General features: G+C 39.8%; 1 long non-coding RNA gene across 1 annotated transcript; it reads left to right on the top strand.

The window, feature by feature from the left end:
- Window positions 1–979: 979 nt before the first annotated feature.
- LOC148183718 (uncharacterized) lies at window positions 980–18,706 on the top strand. Its single transcript, XR_015773314.1, has 3 exons — window positions 980–1,108; window positions 14,091–14,227; window positions 18,306–18,706. It is a non-coding gene; the product is annotated as an uncharacterized LOC148183718 (long non-coding RNA).
- The last annotated feature ends 6,515 nt before the right edge of the window (window positions 18,707–25,221 follow it).

Raw genomic sequence — 25,221 nt, 5'->3', positions numbered from 1 at the left:
CTATGACTAACCCTTTAATGTCTCTATGACAGCAGCAAATTTAAATTGAAAGTGCCAATGAAAACAAAATAATGATCATTTTTCCAACAAATTCACCTCGTAACTTCAGGCTCCTATATTGGTTAAATTATTTGCTATTATAGGTATATTTTAAAAATAAATATAACTCCTTCTTGCACAAATTTACAGCATTTGGGGGAAATTTTATGCTAAAATGTCACATTACAATATAGAATAATAACAGTTTCTGCATTTACTTGATTAAAGCATAAAAAAAGTAGATTAGTTGTAACAGTGCCTTAAAAGAGTGGAGGCAAATGCAATTATTACTGAAATGTACAAATCCTGTGGCTTCTGCTGAAATAGTTTGAAACATTTACAACTGTCTACAAGAAAGAGAAATAACATTTTTACTTTGATCTCTTGCTATTTTGGCAAGTAAGATAAAATATATTAGCCATTCCATCAGATGGCTGGGGAGAAAAACTAGCTGTGATGAGGAAAAATGAATTAAAGGGGCATTAATAAAGATTATCTATGAAAGAAAATAAGGTCAAAATTAGAACTCTGCATTTTAAAGCCACCTTTCAAAATTGCAAGCTGCTTTGCCCAATGCTAAAATCCATTCATTTTACTAATCATGCAATCAACTAATTTCCATTATCTCCAGAGCTGGCTATAAACATGCTATAGACTGGGGTGAAAGAGGGAGAGTGTGAGGTTGAGAGACAGAGAGAGGGAAAGAAAGAAAGAAAGAAAGAGAGAGAGATTACAACACCCAGCCTTTTATAAAGCCGTTTCTTTCATTATAACAGGTCTTTTCATCCCAGTGACACAGAACCTTTAAATTTGGGCATAATGCTCCAGTACAGTACACAGCTATAGCTTCAAATGGATTTAGAACCTGCTCCAGAAAGAAAACAAACTCCCTCGCTTGACACACAAATTGTTTACGATTCATTAAAAAGCAAAATTGCATATCCCAGTGCTGGCAGCTGAGTCCATATGGGTGCAAGGGGTATTCACTCATCTCTTTGTATGCTGGCAGTACCAAACCGAAGTTTAGCACTGTGCAGCTGAGATTTTGTGCAGCCAGACGATGCATGAGGTAATTTTCAAAGCTTTATTTGTCTTTAAAACATTAAAATCTGCTCTCTGTTTTACTTTTGATGAAAAGAATGTGGCAAACGGGATGAGGTTTGGGGGGGGTAAAAAAAAATCTATTTTTGTTTTGTGTTTTAGATTCATAATGTATGAAAAACTGCTTATTACTCCATCAATAATTGAAACTTTGTATGAAAATTATTTGCAATTAACACATCTATTGTAAAGATCTTGAATTATTCATTTCAGCTAAAAATAACGTCTCTTATCTACCACAACTTCTACAAAAAAAAGCTATTTAAGTGATTTTTTTTTTCTGTTAGAAAATAAATGGTGTGATGTTCAAGTTTAAGGAGAACTTTCTACAATGTTTAATCTAAACAACAGCATGTGTGGTTATAAAACTGTTTATTTTTAGGCAAGTGCATTACTAAATGTTTCCAGGATTTTTACATATTATATTCACAGCACTAAAACATCTGTGTAATAGATGTGACTGAAATGAAACTTCCTTGGACACTTTCTCTAGAGTGCTAATAACTGCCTAGTAACATTTGAGGATACTTACTAAATAATAAACACGGACCTACCTCATCATAAAAGCAGCCGATAGACAATAAAAGAGGAGTGGTAATAAAATATACAAATGGCTTGGAATAAGGCAAAATCACAGCATGATATAAATCTTGTGGCTAAAACAGGTGCTTGAAAAACTTTGCTTTGAAAATGATAAGTAAAAATCAATAGCCTTATTTGCAGGGGTTTAACAAGCTAAAAAAAAAGTCACATGAATAATCAACAGTTTATGTGCATGCAAATACCCCTTCCCCCTCCAACTTCTCCTGGCAGAAAGTCTAATTGGAAAATCAGTACTATAAGTAAAGTGGTTAGCCTTCCCTATTCCCATTAACCAAACCCTGCATGTTACATTTCACTGGCAACCGCTGGCAAACCTCTAATAGACGCTTAAAAAATTAAGAGTTTAGACAAAACAAAACGGAAAACCCCGAGCCCAAACACCTTTAAATACAAGCCACATGATATACACAATGGCCACCACCAAGCTGCAGAATAAAAACCTTCCGGATCTCACTTTTAAAAGTCTTTCAAGTCCTCTGAGGTCTTAAACTTTCCAAATGATACCAAAATTGGTCCGGGGCGGCGAGGGGGAGGGAAAGCCCCCGACTTGTTTCAGCGTATCATACAATGAAAGTGATCATGCCTTGTTTTGTAATTCCACTCGCCAGTCCTTTTTTAACTGATATCTATGTGAAATGAGCTGAGGTTCACGGTCCAGTTAGGAGCGGATAATACATTCATTGTCCTGGCAGCAAACTTTTCCTCTCACTGGAAGAATTCACGCTTGCCACAAGAATAATAATTACAGAAAACTAAAAATGCGCTGCTAACGAATTAATCCCTAACGGACAACACGCTAACGAGGGCAGTAATGATTTGAGGACTCTCTTCCTCGCAACAGGACTTGCATCTTCTGCTACAATGGGCTATTGTGCATCCTCCTAACTCACTATACCTCTTATAGATTCAAGATGTCAAAGGTTGTCTGGCCCGGCTGACCATGACATGCTAGTTAACTCGTTCTACGGAGCACGTTGGGACTTTATTGAAACTTTAATTGTGCCCAAAAGCAGCTAGAGCCAGACTATGTGGGATCTGTAACACATGGCTCCAGGTCAGCACAGCCCGGGAACCTGTTCTAACGCAAACAAGCGGAGGGAAAAGTTAGATCGGGGTCTCGGCTGAAAGGCAGCACCTCGCAAACCGCGCTCCTCTCACACGTGATGGTTTTACACCACGCCACGACCGCACCGTTCCAGGCTTTTACAGGGATCGACTCGCTTTGAAACGGACTGAACTTTCCACCTTCCCTTTTTACGAAATACTGCGTGGTAAAAAATGCACGCGCACACGGACGCTGGAAAGCAGCAGATAAAATAAAACAAACTGAGCGTTAGGCAGCCGACTGAGACAAGTTACTCTGCACAACAAGGCTTTTTCAAACTACTTCTTTGCATACTTTTTTTTTTTTTTCCCTTAAGGAGAATTGAAAAAGCTTCCCTCTGGAAACTGTAGTGCACATTAACAGTCTCCTGTTACACAGGGGAAAGCACACAAGTGGGACAAGTGTGAGGCTGCTCTACTGAAGAGTGTGAAAAAAATCAAATGTTAATTTGATAAATGTGAGGTCTGGGACATTTTGTCAAAGAGGGAGGGAAAGTAGAAAAGGGAGAAAAAAAAAAGCAGCCCTGCTGCCAACTCACCATCCACCAAGTTCTGGCCGAGATGTCGTAGCAGAGCTGCCATTTGATGGAGCCGTCGGAGGTTTTCCCTGCCATTATGCTGTCAGCAAGCTTCATCTGATGCTAACTCACGGGAGATAAGACACCTAATTGAGAAAACATTTGCACTGGCATGTTGGGCAACATGTAGCCCGGTCCATACCATATGGAATCATGGGTAAAAAAAAAAAAATCTCCTTGACAATGAACCAATCTCTCACAGACCCAGTGGCAAGGTGAAGTGGAGATGAAAAGTCATCTGCTTCTAGCACTGTCTTCTCCTCTCTCTCTCTCTCTCTCTCTCCCTCTCTCTCCCCCTCTCTCACTCACTCTTTTTTTTTTTTTAAATAAGAACCCACTGCTCAACATCAAAGAGAGGCGGTCAAAATTAGGGCTTCATCACTCAGATGATTTTGGTCTGCAAGGTTTTTCTTTCCTTTCCTCTTTTTCTTTTTTAAGAAGAATAAAGAGATTTAATAGGACAAAGGCAGGTAGTGGACTGTGGAGGGAGATCGCCACAGGCTATTAGCCTAAAATTTCTGCTTGACAGATGGAACTGCTTAGAGACTATCATGCAATGTTTTGGGTGTTTTTTTTTCTTTTTTTTTTAAAAAAAGACTTTCAGTCTGATTCAGTATCTGTTTATCGCAGCTACTTTTCTCATGTACGTGACTGGGGGGGAAAAGACTGAGGAAAAAAAAGAAAAATTATCACATCTTTCTTTCTTTCTTTCGTAATTGTGCATATAATAATTTAAGCAGTGAAAGGCAAAACAAAAGTATGAACTGTCCAAGTTTAATTTCTCAATCCAGTGAGAGATGCTTTCTGAAGGAATCAAATGATCTTTCTTTTTTAAGACCCTCAAGTTTTGTCTCTTTATTGCTTCTTGATTTTAGATATCAGATCATATTGTTTAAATGAATGACTTTTCATATGAAGGTTCAAAGTGCCCTCTAAGAACTCAACAATTTCCTTTTTATATATAATGATATTTGTAAAATATAATTTTGCTACAATATTTTTTAAACATGGTTTTTAATGTTACATTTCTTAATCTCATCAGGTGACAACTGCCAAACTCACAGAGGTTTGTTTCTCTCTCCTGCAAAACTTCTCTGCCACGCTCAAAATTTACGTGAGGAATTGACAGATAACTTGGGAAAAGCCAGCCCCAAAACAAACTGCTTTGAAAAGTTATGAAATCCTATTATTGTCTGATATTAAAATCTTTTCCTGTCTAGCAAAGCCAGAGATAATCATAGATTTTCTCATCTCATTTTCCCACTTTTCCTGGTGCACTGTAAACCCAACTGAAGTATTACTTTTATGACAGCTGACTATTAAGCAGGCAGTGAATGCTTTCCATTTAAATCACCCCGCTGTGTCACACGGAGCGACGGTTGCTCGGCTGTGACCACCACAGTCCCTGACAGGGCACTCCAGCCTATACAGTAGAGCTTTTCCTCAAGTGCTCGAAAAAATGAACTTCTGAACTGGCAAAAGCACTCTCGCCAGGAATATTTCTTAGGGCTGCGGAGCTGATACAACTCGCTCACTCAGAAACAGCTACACTCTGCAAATTGTTTTGTGATTTGGACACAAGAGGAAAATGTATTAAAAACATCCACTCAATTTTAAACTATATCCTTTTCTGTTTGTATTAGAAAGGGGAGCTTGTGGGTGCACAAGTCTTATTTGAATTATTTTGTATATTAACTGTTGTTTAACTATTTGGCTACAGCAAAATTGTCCTTCTGGGCTGCACAAATTAATTATAATTGCCATTCAGGACAGAACTAACTTTTATTGAGCTTCAGTAATACCTCTGCATTTCTGTGATGTGCGAGATGATAAGCAAATGATTTAGTGTAAGCACGAACTGCTAATGTAACATGCAGGGGTTTGGGGTTTTTTTTGTCCCAGTCTTACAATCTGGACTACACATCAGTGAATGATCTATGCTACTACAGCATCCCAGTTTAAACTTCTAGTTCCAGATAGGAGCTGCTTACAGGAAAGGGTCTGACTAGCATGGGAAGTGTTAAGTTTTATTTTGAGTCCAGAAAAAAAAAAGAAAAAAAGATGGACACTGTGCCAGGAACTGTCCTTGCTCTGGCTAGCCAAAGAATTTATTGTCTTTTACTGCAGGTTTGCTAACGCTACCTGTCCTTTCAGTCTCACTGCTTATTGAAAAAACCTCCCTCTCCAAATAATCACACAAAATATAAAGCAAAACTCCTAGTAACAATCAGCCCTTGAATTGGTGTCATATTCAATTTTGTGCTGCTCTCTCAGCTCCTACCTCTCAAACCCATCATCTTACCCTCCCTTCTTATTATTTATTTAGTATTTCATACCCAGTTGTGCTGCATGTCATTCCAGGCAAGTTCTGATAAATCTCTATTCTATATGGGGTTTTAGCACCTGATGTTGCTAGGGATCTACTGACAAACTTTCTCTGTATTGCTGTATTAACCACTTCTTCCTGTACCAACATATGATTTTACCTCCCAATATTAATTGTAAACACACCAACTAAATATTTTTTTTAGAACATACACTTTTCAGATTACGAATGACAGAAGCATGAAACCATTTCCTTCCTGACAGTGGAGTGGTTATGTGCAAAGAAATGAGGAGTGCTGTTGGTTAACAGTGTTTTAAATTCAGAACAATTAGGTGCAGTTAACTTTGCCATTGTTCTTTCTGATGCTGGGGATGGTGGGTTCTTACCCGTAGAGCAATTACTCCTTTCATAAGCGGCTGTTGTTAATAGCATTAAAACAAGATTAAATACAACATGTTAAATATTGCAATTATTGTGGAAAATAAAATTATTTGGTGAGCATAATGGGGAGCAAATCAAGCATTTAACATGATCCAGGAAATGCTACTCCAAACAATTGCATTTGTTTTATGCAATTTTTCCCCTTTGATTGCTGACAGATGCCGTTTTGGAAACAAACATCTAAGTAGTTTTCCTTCAATCAGGAAAAAAACCACACACCAGAAAATGGCTACATGTTTTGAATTTAACTCTTGTCAATCAGCATTCTGCACAACACTCCCTGTGAATAGTACTGGGACAAAACGATGCCTTCCAAAGACTAATAAACAACAAAGATATTTGCTTCTAAATCAGATCTGCTCCTAAGAAAGAAAAAGCCTTCGTGTGGCATCAACATTTTTGCAGACACAGCTGCAAAATAAAAATGCTTGCAGTATAGAGTGATATTTCAAGTTGGAAAGAAGTTAGGTGTGTGTGTTGTGGGCTACAGGAGATTTGTTTTCTGCCAGCTGTAGGCCTCAAGCAATGGATTGAAGCACTTGGCAGTTTCTTTCCGACTTCCTACTGGAGAAGTGGCCAACTACCCACAAATAATTTGCTTAATTGTTGAGCAGAGTTACCTGCTGCAGCTCACACAGTACGAGCAGGCCCTTCTATCTTCCCTTAGCTGCAAGTTTGGATGAGGATATTGTTCCTGTCAAGTGCACGGAACCAGGAAAGAATGCTAAAAAAAGGCTAATAAAGTATATTAATTCAGATGACTGTATCAAGCTGGCATTTTACAGTCTACTGGAAACTGAATGCATGAGAGCATTAGAAATGTTGGCATAGTGGGTGGTTTCTCCAAATGTTGGCTTCTACTGTTCACATCGGCACAAGAAACGCGGTAGAACGGCAAGCAGTTCCCAGTTCCAGACACATCTTTAGGATCTTAGACCTCATTATTAGATTATCTATTACTTGTATGATACCCATTGCTCATTAACCCTCTCTTCGTTCCCTTTGCCTCCCCCTATTTCTCCAGTTGCAATTGCTCAGAACCTTTTCAGCTCATTGCAACAGTGTGATTTAGATCTGCTCCTAATTTCGGAGGCGTTTTCCTTGGGAAGCCTCAGCTTCGATGAGTTACGAGGAGGATTTCCTTATCTCAAACAGTGACAATTAGTTCAAGTGCCACGTGAGAGCAGGCAGTTGATTTTTGGGCAGCCTCTGAACTGATGCAAAGTTTCTGACAAGGAGTGTGTTCTAGCTTTTGGAAATCCTGTAATCCTGGCTTCAATCAAGAAGATCTGCTGTTGCTGAAGGCGTAAACAAGGAGAGAAGCAACATGTGACCACTGCTGCTGCACCTTCAAGGACTCCTGAGCCAAAATCAGCGCAATGGTAAAGCTTCTACTGGTTACTTAATGTTACACACACATTTTGGACGATCTTCTTGAGCCCAGGGAAAGTAGTCCTTTGCCCTCTGCAGGAAAAGTTGGGTTTGGACTCTGCATTTCCCCCTGTAGCTCTGTTGTGTGTGTTTCTCCCTGCTCCCCTCTCACTCCTCTGATTTTCTTCCTACCATCTGTATTCCCCTTTTCCCTCATCTGAAACAAGCATCAAGATCTTGTTTCTGACAGAACGGTCTGTCAATATGGAAACACACTGACATCACAGACAGTGCTGTGACTTCATGTCTGAAAGAAACAGGAGGAACAGATGAAAGGACTGAAGGCGAAGGAATGACACATACAAACATTTTTAAAAAATAAGTAAAAATTCTTCTCTATCAACCCAAAATGCAAAGGAACATAAACCAGATTTATTTTTAAGTCTAAATATAACCAACTATTTCCTAATCTGTGGCCATAACTCAGTACAACATTTCAACATGCTCTTCACCCATGAGAGGTCCCTGTCCCCCAGGAGCACACGCTTTGCTGGCTCAAGGCCCGTGTGACAGACAACATGATCTAGAGAAGGACTGAGCAGGGTTTATAAAAAAAAAGCCAATATCAAGCATATATTGGGAGAAGCCTTTAGAGGGAAAGGAGGAATCCTTCCCTGGACTAATCCGTATACCATCTAAGCAAATGCAAATTCATAGAATTTGAAACAAAACTATTCTTTGAAATCAGAGTCAGTTTGGATGAAGCTGGATCACAGGTAGTGATCGGTGGGGTGGGAATACAAAACATACTCAGGAAATACTCAGTGCACATGGGTGGAATACCTTACTATGATTTTCTTTTTTTGCTCCTAGAATGAAATATTAACAAATGGGCCTAACCATTATTTCTATTACTAGCACAGGGGTTTTTTTGTAGAAGAATTTGGGAGGAGTTGAAAGCCCCACGTTTCCTTTACTATTTGAATTATGTATTTGAGTTCCAGCATTAGAGGGCACACAGAAGATACTACTTTCCTGGCATCTCCAGAGCCACTGCAACCCCTTAATAAGGAGATTCATAACTAGTAGAAGAGGAGCTCAAGAAAACTAAAAGGTTAATATATTCTAACTAGATGTTGGGTATAGAATGTCAGATCTGTCAAATTTCATTACAGTTTGGTGCTCAATGAAAAAGATTTGATTTCTTTTGCCACTGTCCTACTATGTTCAAGTCACACAGTGCCAGCAGCAACCAGCCAACGACCACAGGCTGGCACTGAGCGGGCCCGAGTGGGAAGCCAGCCGCAAGGACCATCTGTTTCCGATTTCTAGCGAAGCCAAGATGTGCAGTGAAGTGCATTCCATTCACCCAGCCAGCCTTCTCCCTGCTCAAGTTATTAGTGTTACAAGTGAAATTATCTTTTCCAAACAGCGGGGGAGCTATAATCCTTATGGAACAAGGATTTAAAAAAAGGGAAAAAAAAGAGGAGGGGAAAAAAAGAAAAAAAAATAAAAAGGACAGAAAAAAGGCCCCCCAACACTCCCCCCTCTTCAAACATCTTTTGTCAAAGTTGTCGATGACACTGTTTGTAAATTTAATTGCCATGTTCACGGGTTTTATAATTTTAAAGGATGTTTTATTAAGAACTATATTCTCTAAGGGAAGAATGTGTACGTCAGTTCATAGGCTCTAATGTAATAAACCATTCAAATATATTTAGAGGGTTATTTATGAATAAAGTTAAAAATGACAAGATGAATGCTCATTTAAGTCTCTCTAACATGAAGTGCCTTGAAAAACATCATAGGTTTAGAAGTATAATTTAAAGTGCGAATGCATAAACAGCGCTAATTACATGCTACTTACATTGTTTCAATATGTAATGCATATGTTTAACCTCGCAGAGGAAGGATTGGTCTTGGCACAGTAATTGTGGGGATTTAAGGGTATGCTAAACTGATAACTGTAGAATGAGCTCTGACACAGGATATTGGTCTCCTACTGTTACCTAAATGCCAGGTGAAACCAAAGGATTTATAGGAGGGCAGGTGGAAAGGGGGAGGGGGAAATGAAAAAAAAAAAAAAAAAGGCTACACAATGAGGTGAAACTGAGAAGTTTATTTTCAAAGGGGGAAACATTTATCCTTTGACACCATTCCATTCCAGTGACTTTATTTCTAATATACCATGAGATTAATGATGTGGCTACTGTCACTGTGTCTGATGAACACTGGCAGAGCTGTGGAACAGTTGCTCCCCCTACTATTATTGGACATATTTATAAATTGGCATCTATATGATGAACTCATTCTGTGTGCCAGCCAATTGGAAAAGATCTTATTCAGGGGGACATAATTTTTGTTTTCCTATTGAGTTCTATAAGATATCCAGTTAGTTTAAGATTGGCTGATACAAAAATTTTTTAAATTAACAATGCTTGATAGTTTTCATGTCACATGATAATCTCAATATGACTCTTATGCAAATCAATTGTGGATAATTAAGGAAGTAAGTTATCATCAGGGAAAAGATCCAGTGGTGGATACTGGCCCACAAACCAAAGGTGGGCCAGTATTTAAGTCCTTGCTTAGGGAGGGCACAATTGCTGAACATCACCATAATGATTCCCTCTCCCATCCCTAAAGGATTTATTCATTCAAAAGTAATCCCATCCTAAATAAAAGCTCATCCTAAAGCCAGAATAGCTTGTTCCATTCATTTTCTTAGTCCCTTTCAATCTGTTTTTGCAAATCTAAAGCTATTTTCACGAGTGGATTGTATAACACATAAAATGCAACTGTTGAGTTGCCTGAAACCTGATTATGAGATGAGCCCCTTCTTTGGGTTTTATTTCTTCTCTGTGTCTTCAGAGGTGCAACTGGACACTGATAATCTCTGTTCCAGGACATTATTTGAGCTATGACTAAGTTCATATTAACATAAATCATAACTTCATTCCAAATTTTCTGTGTATCCAGAAACATCTGCTATAGCTGTACATGTTGCCCAACTTTAGGATGCCTTTTTTTGCCATGAGTAAAATATATTTCAGGCTGTCTGGTGCTGTGGGAAATAACCCCTTCAGAATCTCTCCATGCAAGCTTGCTTCCATATAGGTCAGGAAGAGAGGGGTGCAGACGGAACCAAAGAGCACAAGTGGGAGCTGGGAGGGTTGCTCCAGCCAGCTTTAATATTTGAGAGCTACAGGGAATGGGAAGACAGTGAGGCCAGCAGGTGAAAATGCAGAAATGCTGCACTTTTCTGTCATTAACTTTGTCAGGCACGAGATGCTGAGTGCCAGTGCTTTCTGAGCCCATGGCTATTTGTGCAGGCACAGGCAAGGGTCACTTTCCAGTCTGTAGATAATGCCACAGGACTACTTTTGGATTCAAAGATTGAAGCCTCACATGCTGTAGGAAACTAATCTCTGAACTTATCCTTTTGCTTTTACTTTTCAGTTTTTGGATAAGGATTTGCTACAAGTGGCTCATAGTGGAAAAAAAAAAAGATTTTATTGTTAAGCAGGAGGGACAGACAAGTCCTCAAATCTCTCTAGAAATGGCTTTCTTGCACAAGGCCTCCTGAGTTCAGCAGTGCTGGTGGACTTTCAGGCAGCAGTGCTAAATCGGTGCCTTTTATCATCTCCAGCTACATAAAAGACTGAGACTACTCCTTCCTAATGAGAGACTTCTGTAACACTCTCTGCTTAGGGCTATTCTTAAGGAATAAGGAATCCAAGACAGATGTGGCAGTGACCATCATATTACTCCCAAAGCCCAAATCCCTCAAAGCAAAGGAAATATGAACAATTAAAACAATAAATACACTGAATCATAGGAATTTCCAGTACCCTCAGTTCTAACTCCAGTTCCACACTTGAATTTGTAATTCTTGAGCCATGAATAAGTAAATCCTCTTTTGTTTAGAGAACAAGATTAAAATGCTACTAATATTAAAACCACTCCTGTTTGCTGGCTCATACATCTATTTAAATACCTGCCTATTTCTTTGCTTTACTTCTTGAGTGTCACATTTGTCCTCCTGCTAATACCAGCTGACTGGCAGCCAGCAGGCTGAGCACCGCAGGTAAATACCTAGAGAAGTGCTTTGGCAGGGCTGAGCTCTGTGTAAGCAAATTTTACAAGCAAGTCAGGCATAATCTGTTGAAGTGGCTCTGGATTACTGAATATTTAACAGCAAGATAACACTTCTGTGACTGTAAAGACATATTTGCATTCCTGTGTAATCTATGGCACTGGACATCACATCATGGAAGAGAAAACTGAATGAAGTTCATTCAAAACACTTCACTCTAAACACCCTTTTTTTTTCCTCCAGTTAACTGATCATAGAGACAAAAGAATTTTAGAGATGAAGCCTGTAGCACATGTGTCTTCTGGTGTGGCTCCTTTATATTTCTCAAAACGGGTTTTAAAAATCTGCAGGAATCTTAGCTGATAATGAAACTCCACACACTAAGAAGAGCAGAAATTTTTCAAATAATCAAGTTGAAAATTTGCCATGAGTTTAACATTTCTGAAACTTGATTACTTCACATATTTGAAAATCAGGTCTTATTCAACATGTGGTGTACTGCCAGCAAAGAGGATTATGTGTAGAAATTATTTGATATTTTTTCTTGTATCCACTGGACATTCTCATTTAAATAAGACAATATAACAAATGTAATTCTTTATGGTCTTAATTCTGAAGACCTGACTTTTATCTCGTGCTAAAGGATTTTCTTTTGCAGAGCTGGCTGACAGATATGAAAGAACTGGTTGACATTCTAGGAACCAGAAATAGAAGGATACAGGAATTGCAGAGCATCCCTTGATACACCTCCATCTTTTCCTAGTGCAGGGATCCACCACTAAGGAGATGACACTTCTGTGAAGGCTCCTTCAGGGGGCTTCAACCCTACAACTTCAACCCTACAACGCTCCTGGTTCAGGACCAGGAGCATTCCTGGGAGTGGGTAAAACTGGAGGTGGGTCTTTTCCTGCCACCTCACCTGTCCCTTGCAGGATTTCCTGCTTCTCTGGGCTGGCAGGAGTTTGCACAAACCGAGAAATGAGTCTGGGGCCTGCTTTTATCTTCATAGATGTCACTTGAGGAATAGCTGTGAACTTCTCTCCATGCTTGGGATCAAAGGTGCTCAGTGGTAAAATGTTCAGAATTTATTCCAAAATGTACTTTGAAGCCTTCCTGATGGGAACAGCTGGAACGTGTGTCTGTGTTACCAGCTCTAATACTACGAGCACAAACACAAGCTGAGTCACAGTGGACAACAATGCTGCTGACAACAAGTTTTAAACTGCAAACTAAAACAACAATGGGATTATTTATGGACTGCAACTCTTATTTTAATGTCAATAAATGTACTGGATAAATTCCCCTTCATTAGCTGGAAACCTCAGAAGGAAACAGAAATATTCTGGTAAACCACAAGCTTGTTCTTAGCAAATAGATGGCTACATTTCCACTGCCAAGGCATAGCCAGACTGTTTCTGCACTGGGATAATAAATCTCTGGGAGTGAAAAACAAAGTCTATAAAAGCAAGACCTACAAAGTAAGGGTGTGAGACACATGGCCCTCAAGCCTCCAGAGGATGGCATTAGAAAGTATCAAGAGTAGGTTTTTTTTTCCTTTTTATGAATGGAAACCATGTTTTCCAAGATCTACCATTCAACTCAAAACAAATGGTTGGAATGAGTCCCTGTCACTATGGGAGGTGTTTGCTCTCTTATCTACTGGGCTGCAGACAGCCCAAACAGAGCGAGTTGCTTTGACTGCTGTGTGCTGCAAAATAGAAAAAAAAAAGAAGAAAAAAAAAAGAGAGAAAGCACAGAAATAATGTGTTACACCTCCCTGATTCCTGAGATGTCTGAGGTGTAGAGGAAGCAGTTCTTTGTAGTATCTGACTCCATAGATATGCATCAGGCCATGGCATACACCAAATACAGGGTGCTCTAATGCTTCCCCATCCAATCTCTTGACACTTCCCTCCTGCTGGTCCTGGAGAGAAACAGAGGACCCAGTATTGCCACTGGGGCTCTCCCATCATGGGAGAAATGCCATCAGACCTGCTGAGATCAGCATCCCATTCCTTAAGAATGCTTTTCAGGAGCAGACAGGACAAGGCACAACATCTTACCAAGTCATACTGATGTCTCCTCATGTTTCTAGAACATTCATGTCATACTTTCATGTCAGGTTGGAAAAATCCAAACATCACAGTCACAGATTGCTTTTTTGTTCTCCTCCTTGGCACTTACCTGTCTTTACTTTTCCCTTCTAAATCTGTGGTTCTGTATCTTAACCTGCACCTAATGGCTTGTAAGCTATTTCCAAGATGGAAAATGTGGTATTCTCTTATTTGTAAAGCATTTTGTTTATTTATAGCATGACACTAATGACACTTGGAATTTGCTTCTGAGTTTTTTTTCTTATTGTAAAGACAAGGCGCACAAACAATTTTGTCTGGGTCTAAGTACATTCTTAACCCCATTCAATTTATTTCAGATGCTGAGTCCTCAGGAAAAGGGACCAATGACTAATAAATCAGATGTTTCTTCCTTCACCTACTGGGATCAATAAGAAGCAGGAGGAAAAGTTCTTGTTTGCATGAGATAATGCAGACAAACAGCACCATGCAGTGGGTAAGAGCATATTTCAGGCCCTAACCTTTGCACACAGCCTCAGCTTATTGAGAGTAACTTGTATTTCAGCAAGACTAAAGAACTGTTTGCTAAGAAGGGAATACAGGGGTATGAATATGGCTTGCATATCCTTGGAAGGCACATAATCCCCTTTTTATTGAGCAGTTTATGTAAACCTCATACTGCATTGGGCTTCCAAACCTACAATACCTGAATATGTTTCAAATGAGGCAAAAAGAGAGAGGGGCAAGAGAACTCAGCACCTTTATGCACAGCCTCAACCCCTCCAGTCAGAAACTGATGGTACTTTGCCTATAATATCTCATTTTGTCTTTAAAATAAGTACAAAATCAGGTTTCTCCTTGTAACTGCTTCACCTAAGAATATAGTGATCACCTTCCTAAAGGGAAACAGTGTTCACTACAGCTTATTTGTGTTGGGAAACTGGGGCTCTGGTGCATCATCCAAACCATTATTCCACAGTGGATTAACCCAGACAATACTTATCAAAAATGTCACACCACAAATATGAGCCAGGAACACATTACTGGGAAAGCTGCCTGGACCAACATAAAATTAGAGAAAATGGATAAGTGTTATGTATCAAACAATGCAAACCACTTGTACAGACTGTGAACATACATCACTATAACTGCTTTTATATAAATTTAAACCAAGTAAAAAAATTATGAAAACTAAACCCTGTCCCCTTTCAGTGTCTCATCAGATTGCATTATTCTGACAGCTCCACAGGAACCCAGTGGCTCTGCACTCATATTCTCCACTCATACCTGTGCCAGCATCTCCCTGACAGCAGCCACATGTTTCCCTCCTCCCTGGGGATGGGACACACTGCAAGTCCCATCCTCTCACCTCTGCACATCCCCTTGTCCTACTCTTTCTGCACTTTATTGCTTCTTAGACCTGCAGTCATCAGTTTCCTGAGTCTAGATCCCCTTGCTCAGCAGTCTTAGGTGCACTCAGCAGCAACACAAACTTATCCCATAGGTACTCCCCATCTCTCCACAAAGCCAAGCTTCTGCTCAGACCTCTCTTGCTCCACGACTCTGGCCTCTTTTCATTCTCAATGCATTTCTGGTTCTTTTTCCTCCCACTTCATTCTGTAACCCCCTTGCCCTGCCCCGCTGGAGTTCTCTGGTCATTCCCACACCCACCTCTGTGGCAAGCTGCAAGTCAGAAAATGCTTGATTCATCCCACTTAGCTGGGACAATATAACACAAAGATATATAGAGACAGAGAAAGCCAGATGTGTTCGCTAACCCCTGTACTTTTTGCCTTTTAACACCCCAGATTATTTGGAGCAGGGATCTTATTAACTATTTCTACTGCACCTAACACATAGGGGCCACAAATGGGGATTTGGTTTCTGGGCAATTTCATTCTAGAAAATAAATTTTATGCTAAATAAGTCCCTACAGAAAAGATACTGGTAAAATCTGTCTTGTTCTAGGATTTAATAATAAATGTACTATTTGGTGCATAATAGGCAATTCATTTTGCTATGCATTTACTCTATTTAAAACATAAAGCACTTAAGGATATTTAGAGTATGCAAGACTATTAGAAAATCAATTTCTGTTCTGGTTTATAGCCCAACCACTTAAAGTCTTAATTTACTACAATTCACTTTCTGATATTCTGACTTGTTAAAGTGGATCAGCTACCTCCTGAACTCTGGTCATATGCTTGTTAGAACTAAACTATTTAATTATTGTCTGCCACATCCACTCTCTCCACTTGCTTATTGCCTACATTTATTCATTTACAGCATCAGTTCAGGTTGTTTGCACTTGCTTGAGAACCTGCTGCTTCTTTTTCCAAGGTTTGGAGGAGGAAGGCTTTGGTTTCGCTGAGGGCTATCCCGTTCCACTCGACAAATAAACAAACAGCAGAGTAACTGGCAGGAAGTCATGTCCCTTTGGTGAGCAGGGCTCCAGCTCAGCAGAGGGCAAACCAGGCAGCATCATTTTCACTCCAGCACAAAGTGTCCATTCTTGACTCTTTGACCAAAGGAAGCAAAAGCAGAGGGACGACGAGCACAGCACATCTGCAGGGCTGGGTTTCACAGGAAGTTATGCAGCTCCTCCACAGATAAGTTTCACTGAAGAACAAAGACTGATTTTGTTCAGTGCTCCGAGAATGCTGCATTGAACCTGGACTGAGCTTTTCATTCCTTGAAAATGAGGCTCAGAGAGCAAAATCTAATTTCTCCCTCACCCTTGTTTAAATTAGCTGCATGATTTTCATATCAGCCCTCTACTTACCATATGAAAAAAGCTTAAAAGACACCCACTCTTCTTCAACTAAGTTTACACGTTTTATGTATTGATTTTAGCAGACTAAACACAAGTTGGTGCATCCAAGATAAATGTCAGAGCAACAATGACTAAACCAGCTACTTGAAACTTAGTCTCTGATATAGAGCTGCCTTAAAGCTTAAGAAACAAAATATTTATGACCAAGAGCGAGACAAACGGTGCAATAGCACATTAGCAGGCAGTATTGTCACTGATTGCAAACATATTTTGAGCTTACATATTTCATGTACACCCTGACCTCAGAGGCATTCTACCCACTACAATTGGTTTTGCAGCAGCTCAACATTTACCAGGAGATAATGAGGTGTGTTTTTGAATGATACAAGCAGCATTAGATGTAGTGGGAGCCAAAAACATGATCATATTAAAAGCAAATAGCAGAGCAGATTACCTCTTGCCCTCTCTTTTAGCTTGAACAGCATATTCCAATAAGTGAAGAAGAGACACTGTCAAGTACTTCTTTATAGTTTCATTTTCTTTTTTTTTTTTTTTAATCTCCATTGCTTGCAATGCCCTTGCCCTCTTTAAAAGCTGCAGAATAAAACTCCTTTCTCAGTCAATTTTGTAGTCTCTCCCTCAGCAGAGAATGACAAGGGATAAAAAAAGGAAAAAAGCTCAAAACTTCATCCCCTCTCTAAAAGAAGTAGAGATAAAGGTTAAAGATAAGTTTTCATCAAAATTTAAAGGAACAACTAAGTTCAAAAGAAGGTCATCTGTCCTGCTCCTCACTATTGCTCATTTCTACTGTGCCCAGCTCTGGGAAAATAGTGGAGCACTTTGTAGCAAACCATAGCTAACAGTAAGCACTGCCTTGGAGATTCTGCTCTTTAAGGACAGCCATGGGATCTTTTCTCAAAATATTTCTTGGGCATTTTTGGAGTAGAAGTTTTGAAACGTGAGGAGAACAAGGTAAGAATGGTCTGGGGGAGGTCCCTGGATCTGAGCAGTATCACTGTGGCAGCTCGGTGATGCATATCCCTGGGCTGGGACTGGAAGCAAAGGTTGTTTGTGCTGGCTCAGGGACTGGGAGCCCCGTGGGGCAGACGGGATCACCTGGGAAGGTGGGCTGGAGGCTGTGTGTTTACTCTGGCTGGGCACTCCAGAGCTGGAAGTCGTCCTTGTGAAGGAGAAAATCCAGAGCCCTTGAATTTATAGATTGGCAGCCTCCAATTTTTTTTTTTTCCGTAACTGCACTTGAGGCACTGTCTCTTGGTGGTTATTGATAGAATTTTTCCTTCAGTTTCAGGACTGATAAGACTATTATTTCTTCTGTAACCTAAAAGTCATATTTCTGCAGACTGTTATTTAAATGCTTGACCCTTGGTGCTGTCTATCACATATAAAAGCACTGCTTATGATTTAACATAGAGTTTGAACATGGCATTCACAATGGTGCACATTTCTGTATTAAACATATAATTTACATGTGCTATGGGACTGACTTTGATTTAATTGCTTTCTCTCCTCATGTACTGCAAATCTGTAAAACAGCAGCATGAGGAAGAAAGGTCTCATGTCTCCACCTCCCTTCCCACCTTCCAGCCAGCACAAGTGACTCAACAGTTAATTTCATGACATCACAGCAGTGATTACTCTCCAGTAATAGTTTGCTCCCTTGTATGACATTGGGCATTTGGGTCAGCAGATGCCATAGTGGCAAAGCCAGAATCTTTGCCTGGATCTTATCTATCCTTCCTGCAAACTTCACCAAACTTCTTTCTTTTATCCTTTTCTTTAGGGATCCACAGGGAAGTAGCTCAGCTCCCCAGTACACCACACAAGCTGATTTCTCTAGCCCAAACTCTGATATATTCAAAATGAACCCAGAAAGAAGCAGAGACTGATTCACAACATAGCTACAACTCCATTACAACAGACAAACCCCAGCCTGCAGCTAAAGTTATTTTGCCAAAGCAACAAACAACTGCTTTTCAAGTAAAAGCAGCACATCACCTTGAGAAAACTGTTACATAAAATCACATCTTCCTACCTCTGGGGAAAAAGCAGCAACTGGCAGCTGCCTCTGGAGGGAAATTAGATGGAGGATCTGCTCCAAGATGGTTCTTTCTGATCCCACCTCTTATCAGTGTGGTGGCTGAAGCAAAGCCACCACCTCCTGCTTCCTTCTGTCCCACTCCAAATTCCCCGGGCAGCCAAACTTCTGTGGATGTGCAAATAGCTCAGGAGCAGCAGTCTGGCCAGCAGGTGAAAGAAATTACTCCCACTGCATACAGAAAATACAGACATGAGAAGACACATGGTTTGGGATAGCAAGCTGCTATGAAACGCGCTCTGGGCAACTGGGCATGGATCTTTTCCTCTCCCCAAGTATCCACCAAGCTGTCCAAAACTTTGCTGTTTGAGAAGATGTGCAAAGCAGAATGTGCATAATTCATCGTGTCCAGCAATAAACAAAATATTAAGTGCATTTTTACTGTCATAAAACCATTTAAAATACTTTTAAATCTTTCACTGTGGGACATCATTAAACTTGTTTTGCTCTCTGCAAAAGGCGTGGCCTCCAATCACATAATTAAGCAGTCAAAAATTGAAAAATTGGATTGTTTGGTTCCCACACCACACAAATACTGATAAAAGCTTTTTTTTTTGTCAGTTAGTGCACTGTAATTTACAGGTTATGGGCAACACAATTTGGAAAATTTAGAGTTTGAAGACCACATCCACCTCTCCCCATGTCTTCCCCACACTGGATACTTTACTCAGGCACTCGCTATGGTTTCAGTAGCTGCATGCACTCAAATAATGCAGCAGCTACAACTTGAAATAAAAGATTTAAAGCTTATTAAGCATAAAGGATTGTTTCTTTCTGTATGAGACAGAGGGTTACACTTCCTGTAGCAAATTAAACCATCTCTAACCACTGCAAGGACTCATAAGCAGCAGCATATGCAGAGTGACTGGCTGCATTTTGTAGCTCAGTTTTTACAGACACAGACATGTGTCCTGCAGACCAGAAGCACCATATGCTCCAGGAAGCAAGTGCTGGGGCTTCTGCACCATCTCATGTACTCCTCCTGTTCCTCAGACTACCCAAGTGCACTGAATAGCCAAAGCTGTTCACAATAAGAAGTGTGCACCTTGTACCCATGAGATTTTTTTATTCAGCAATGAATATACATTCTGTAACAAAAAACCCCAAAAAACAAAAACAAAACAAAAAACAAACAACCAAACAAAAAAATGCAGAAGGTCATGTGTAAATCATTTAAACAGGTTCTCTGCGAGACTTCCAGTAGTAACTTTTGGCACTACCAATCAACCAAAATTGCTATTGCTGAAATGTTGATTCTTTATGAACATCCCCCCTAGATTACAAGGGAGAAAACAGAACTACATCAGAAATACCTAAGGAAAGGGAAGCCAACATTCTCTCACAGGTTTTCCACTGCCTAGCAGCAAGCTAATGCTTAAGGCTCCACAGGACAGTTCAAAATGCATATAAAGATTTTTGCTTGCTGTCAAACACACCAGTTAACTGAGGCTTTTAGATCCCAACTTTGAACAAGGGTCTATGTAAAACATCAAAATCCTTGGAGGATCACCAGGAAGAACATAAGGAGGATACAATACTTCTATGTACTTTTGTGGGTGATAGGGGGAACAACAGTCTGCTCTTTGAAGAGTAGAGAGACTTCACATTCTGTGTTTGTATTTATTTTCCAGCAGGATTTCCAATGTACCCAAGACAAATGTCCAGACTAAGTACTTTATGGAAAGAGGAAACATCTCAGTCTTGAATATACCATGGCAGGGTGTTTCATCAGCACTTAGCTCATGAAGAAGAAATAAAGAGAACTTGACAGCAAATGAAACTGCTTGAGGAAACTAGCAGTGGGACTGCCCCAGAGGCAGATTAGTTCAGAAGGTTACCAAGTACAGTATTTACTAATATTTGCTAACACTTGCTCTTCAGAATCAGGCTCCCCTAAATTTAATTCTCATTCTCTCTGCATTGCCTCTCTACATGAAGGTAGATGGGCAGCTTGCATACTTAGTCACGAATGAAAGAGCTTTGCTATTAAAAGGCCAAATTCACAATTCTGCTGCCATCTCTATGGCTACAAGGTTGCACTTTCAAAAGTGACAGAATTAGGCTTTGGTTATATCTATATAAAATTATTGCCTTATGAGAGGTGATTTGGATTTATGCTGGTGCAAGCTAAATTTAGCCCTGAAGCTGATGTTGCAGGGATTTTAACGAAGTGTTAATTTTATATGGCTTAAAATAGAATTGGAAAACACCTCCTACCCATTTTTTCTAATATCTAGGTTAGCGTGTCTGTTACTTCAATTACTTTGTGCTTTAAATTATTGGCATTTGACTTGTGGTTTTGGCAGCTATAGTCTGCTTCCTCCAATTAACAAAGAATGGGGAAGGATTTCTGTTTTTAAATACAATTCAATATGTACAATGTTACCTCAATTTCATCCACTGAGAAATTCAGAATTTGCTTGCACCCAGCCTTGATTCTGCCACAGAAGAATTGCACTGTAATTGTCACACATTTGCTAAAGCCCTGGTGTCAATTCACACTGGAGTCAAAACCTGATCACAACAGGTAGGTGAGATTGTCCAGGTGTTCCTGACAGAAGCACAACTGAACCTGCTCTGCAGCAGTGCAGGTGTTGTGCAGCCACACACCCCACTGCACCTGCACTGCTGTGCCAGCTCTTTTAAATTAAATCTCTGTTTCCAGGCCACCACATTGTCTTGGATGAAGAAATTCCATCTCCAGGGAGTGCTGGCATTTAGAGTTGTGCAGTTTGTCTGTGCACAACAGAAACACCTTCACACCTGAGCATATAACTATACATGAGAGCATATAACTACTGCACTACTACATGCAGTCCTTAAAAGCTACACACTACTTGCTACCTGCTAATAATCAGTAAGAGAATGCTACAGACTTTTATGGACATTATTATTTTAAAATAAATAAAGTAGATTTACATGTTCTGGATCCAGTTGTGGAGTGAGCAGGCTGTTAAGAGAAGTCCCATATATCTGAGAATTGCTTTGCCACTGCTTAGCACAAACAATGCCTGCTGCAATCAAACAGCATCTTGGTGGTCTATATCACCGTTTACAGGACCTTGAAACCAGCATGTTTCTGCCTCCAAACATTCCTCAAAGAGCAAGGGTGCTGAAATCACACAAATATCCTCTTTCAAGCAGTGTTATTTTGTCCAGTTTCACCTTTATTTCAGAGGGGCCACTTCTAGACTTTCCTATGCTCTGAGCAAAGATTTAGTGCTTCAGAAAAATACATTTGGGCTGCTCTGCCTGCCTCCTTCCTGCCACTACAGCACACAGGAACTGGACTGAGGGCACAGGACTCCTCAGGTAACATCAATCCTGGCTCTCCCTGTCAGGCCCAGTTTATGTTTTGAATGCTCTGTGGTTGTGAGCAAGGCAGGAGGTGCAGGGTGCAGAGGCACTCCCACTCTGCTGCAAAGGATAATTCCCTGCTCCCAGGCACTCTGCCCCCTTCGATCACTGCCAGCCTTGGGGGGTTGGCTATGCTTCAGCTCGCCTCCAAATGAAGCTATGGAGGAGGATCCAGGTGATTCAGATGGTGTGGGATGGATGTCAGTGAGCTGGACCCTCAGTAATTAATGGTTCATAAAGATTCCTGGTATCCAAAATGAGCCTGGTTATGTGACAGCATCAATCTGTTCCAGGGGGTGATCAGAGGCAGGTGAGAGGAACAGGTATGTGCCATCACTCTCCAGGATGTGCCTGGGGAAGGGTCATGGCTTCTTCCAGGTCTTGTTATTACCCATAACATCCCCTTTGTGCTCTGACAGTGAGTGCAAATGCCCCCCAAATCAAATGCCTGCAAAGGACAACAGAGGTGAGTTATCCTAGAACCAGACTTCTCAGGTTTGTGTCAGCTATTCCACTCCTGTGCTAAAGGTGCAGTTTCAGACTAAAACAATGAAAAACAGGGTTGAGTTTCACTGAAGTAACATCATTCTTGCAGTGGTGTTTCCCTGAAGTAGGAATGACCAAATCACAAAAAACCTCCCAAATCTTGAGGCTTTGTCAAGGCACTTTACCAGCTTAACCAGAGAATGAGATGTGAGCATGCATTCAAACTACTTGGTTTGGAAACCAAATAACAAAACACCTTTTTTTTTTTTTTTAAACTACTAAATGTTCAGTGACTAACAAGAAAGAGCTAGGTGTGGAAGAAATATTACTTTTGCAAGAATTACTGGATTTTGTGGAAAGAAACTTAATTCAGAATTGAATTTCATTTGCTTCATTCAGAATTCTCCCCCCTCCTCCTTTTTGAAACCAAGATTTCTATTTATTACCTAAGAAAAAGAATTAAAATGTCTCCTCACCCCTGGAAGAAGTTTTATTACTGATAAGGATCCTTTTCAAAACTGCTTTGATTAAATGAAGAAAAAGCAAAGATGAATAGACAGCAAAATATCCTCTAATAAGAAAAGTTAATAAGGAAAATGGTTCTAATATTTCTTTCTGTGATAATGGTTCCATTGTTTTGATTGGAGAGGCAGAAGTGAAGCATACACTCAGTGCTGCATTCCCATGACTAAATCACCTGTAAGATTGCATTTTGTATTTGAAAGCTCTTTGACAAGGTCTGTCCCAGGGTAGATGCCTTCACTTCTTTGATGCGGTTAAGCAATTTTGCACAATCATGTAATGGATTAAATTAGACTTAGTCTTCCTTGAATGTTTTATATGAGGTCTGGGTTAGAGATTGAACTCAGCAGCATCTACTCACAGTGAAGAGCACAGTTGAAGACATTTTGCAAGATGGGCTTAAGTTGAGGAATCAAAATGAGAACACAAACCTCTACCTGTACAGAAAAAATATGCCCTGTTTTTAGTGACCTTACTCTTTTTTTTTCCTTTGCTACCTCTGAGCTGGAATATTAAATTGTGTCATTTTTTACTATTCCATAAACACTTTTTGAAGGTGAGGAAAAAAAATGAACCCCACTGCACTTAATACCTCAATATATTAAGTAATTAATCAATTAACCTCCCTCAAAAAGAGGTTTTGAGAGAAAAATTCAAAGATTGCAAGTTCTGTTGTGTCACCAACAACAAACCATCCATTCTTCATCCCTGGAAGAGTTCAAGGCCAGGTTGGATGGAGCTCAGAGCAACCTGGTCTAGGGAAAGGTATTCTTGTCCACAGTAGGGGATTTGGAACTAGATGAACTTTAAGGTCCCTTCCAACCCAGGGCATTCTAGGATTCTGTGATTCACATCACTGATGAAACATGGAGCCAGTAGGAAGGAAAAAGCTCCTCCCCACTCAAAAGTTACTTTCATCTTTTAAATTTAACTTGTATTTAATGAAAGCATTTAATGAGAATATTAAACATTTTGTGGATATTTACCTATAACGTAAGATAGACTGGGGGAGTCCATTTTGGGGAAAAAATACCCTTGATCAGGCAGTCTGCATTTAATAACATAGCAGAGGACATAAGCATTTCATAAAAAATAAATGTAATAATTAGGCCTCATTTTTTTACTACCTGGCCTGTATTTAAAGGTCTGGTTTAAGGTGCAAATAGAAAGTTCCCCTTTGATTTCAGGAGACTTTGGCTGCATGTTGCTTAATAAGAGCTTTGCTAATGAAGTGTCTGTTGGCTACTGAATGTGACACATTTCCTGGCATTTTAAAAAAAACTCTTCTAAATATACAGAAATTGTCTACTCTTGGAGTTCCTTAAGACTGAGGGAAAAAACCCAACAGCTGACACTATGTTAGCCAACAGAATTTGGCTAAATACTTCTTTTAACATTGAAAAAGGAGATTTTGCACTTAGGCCTGATAATGGCCAGTGGAAGGGTCTCTGTCTACTCTTACACAACCAACCTGCTTGGGCTGCACCACCATTCACATCCCCTTTTCTTCAGCTTACTGTCTGCTTTGTTTTATTCTGAATGAAATTTAAAAAAATTCTAAAAGTTGTGTTGAAACTGTAAACCACATGAAACCCCTGCTATAATTTAGGTTTGTTTTTTTTTTTCCTAAGCTTAGTCAGAATTCTAGCCAAATTGGCAAACACGATCAGAGCTTCAGGTTGGTGTGGGTGAAACAAACATCCCCCCAAAATCTGAAAACCAAGTCTCTTTTGCCTTATTTTGGGGATTTCTGTGGAGAACATTAAACAGCCCTGTGTAACAGGATTAAATTAAATTTAACTTCCAGGGTCTGAAATTTCTTCCTCTGGGTTTAATGACAGTTTTATTAACATAAGCTCATGCAGGATTAGACTGTTAAATATTTAAATCCCAACACTTCCTGAAAATTAATCTAAAAAGGGGAATATTTCAGCCTGTTCCTTACCTAAAATAATCTATTCCACCGATGTGCTCCTATGGTCCACTCTTCTAACAGGTGATTTAGGAAACAGGATATGGAGTCACTAGTTAATTTACCTTTGGCTAAATTTTCCCAGAATACTTCTGAACAATTAGCACTCTGGTCTGAAGGACAAAATTACTTTGACAAAGTTGTGCCTAGGGGCTGCTCCGTGATGTGTTCAGAGTCCGACATTTTTGTTACATGTCTGGAATTGACAGTGACTCAATACATAAGGATATCCTTTCATATTCATTTATGTGATAACCTCACTTT

This window comes from Pseudopodoces humilis, chromosome 10 (assembly GCF_049639895.1).
Source record: "Pseudopodoces humilis isolate 2021_Gansu_Grassland_sample_001 chromosome 10, ASM4963989v1, whole genome shotgun sequence".
In the NCBI taxonomy this organism is placed as follows: domain Eukaryota; kingdom Metazoa; phylum Chordata; class Aves; order Passeriformes; family Paridae; genus Pseudopodoces; species Pseudopodoces humilis.
Note: the sequence above shows the minus strand (reverse complement) of the source record. Positions and strands in the feature narration are given on the sequence as shown.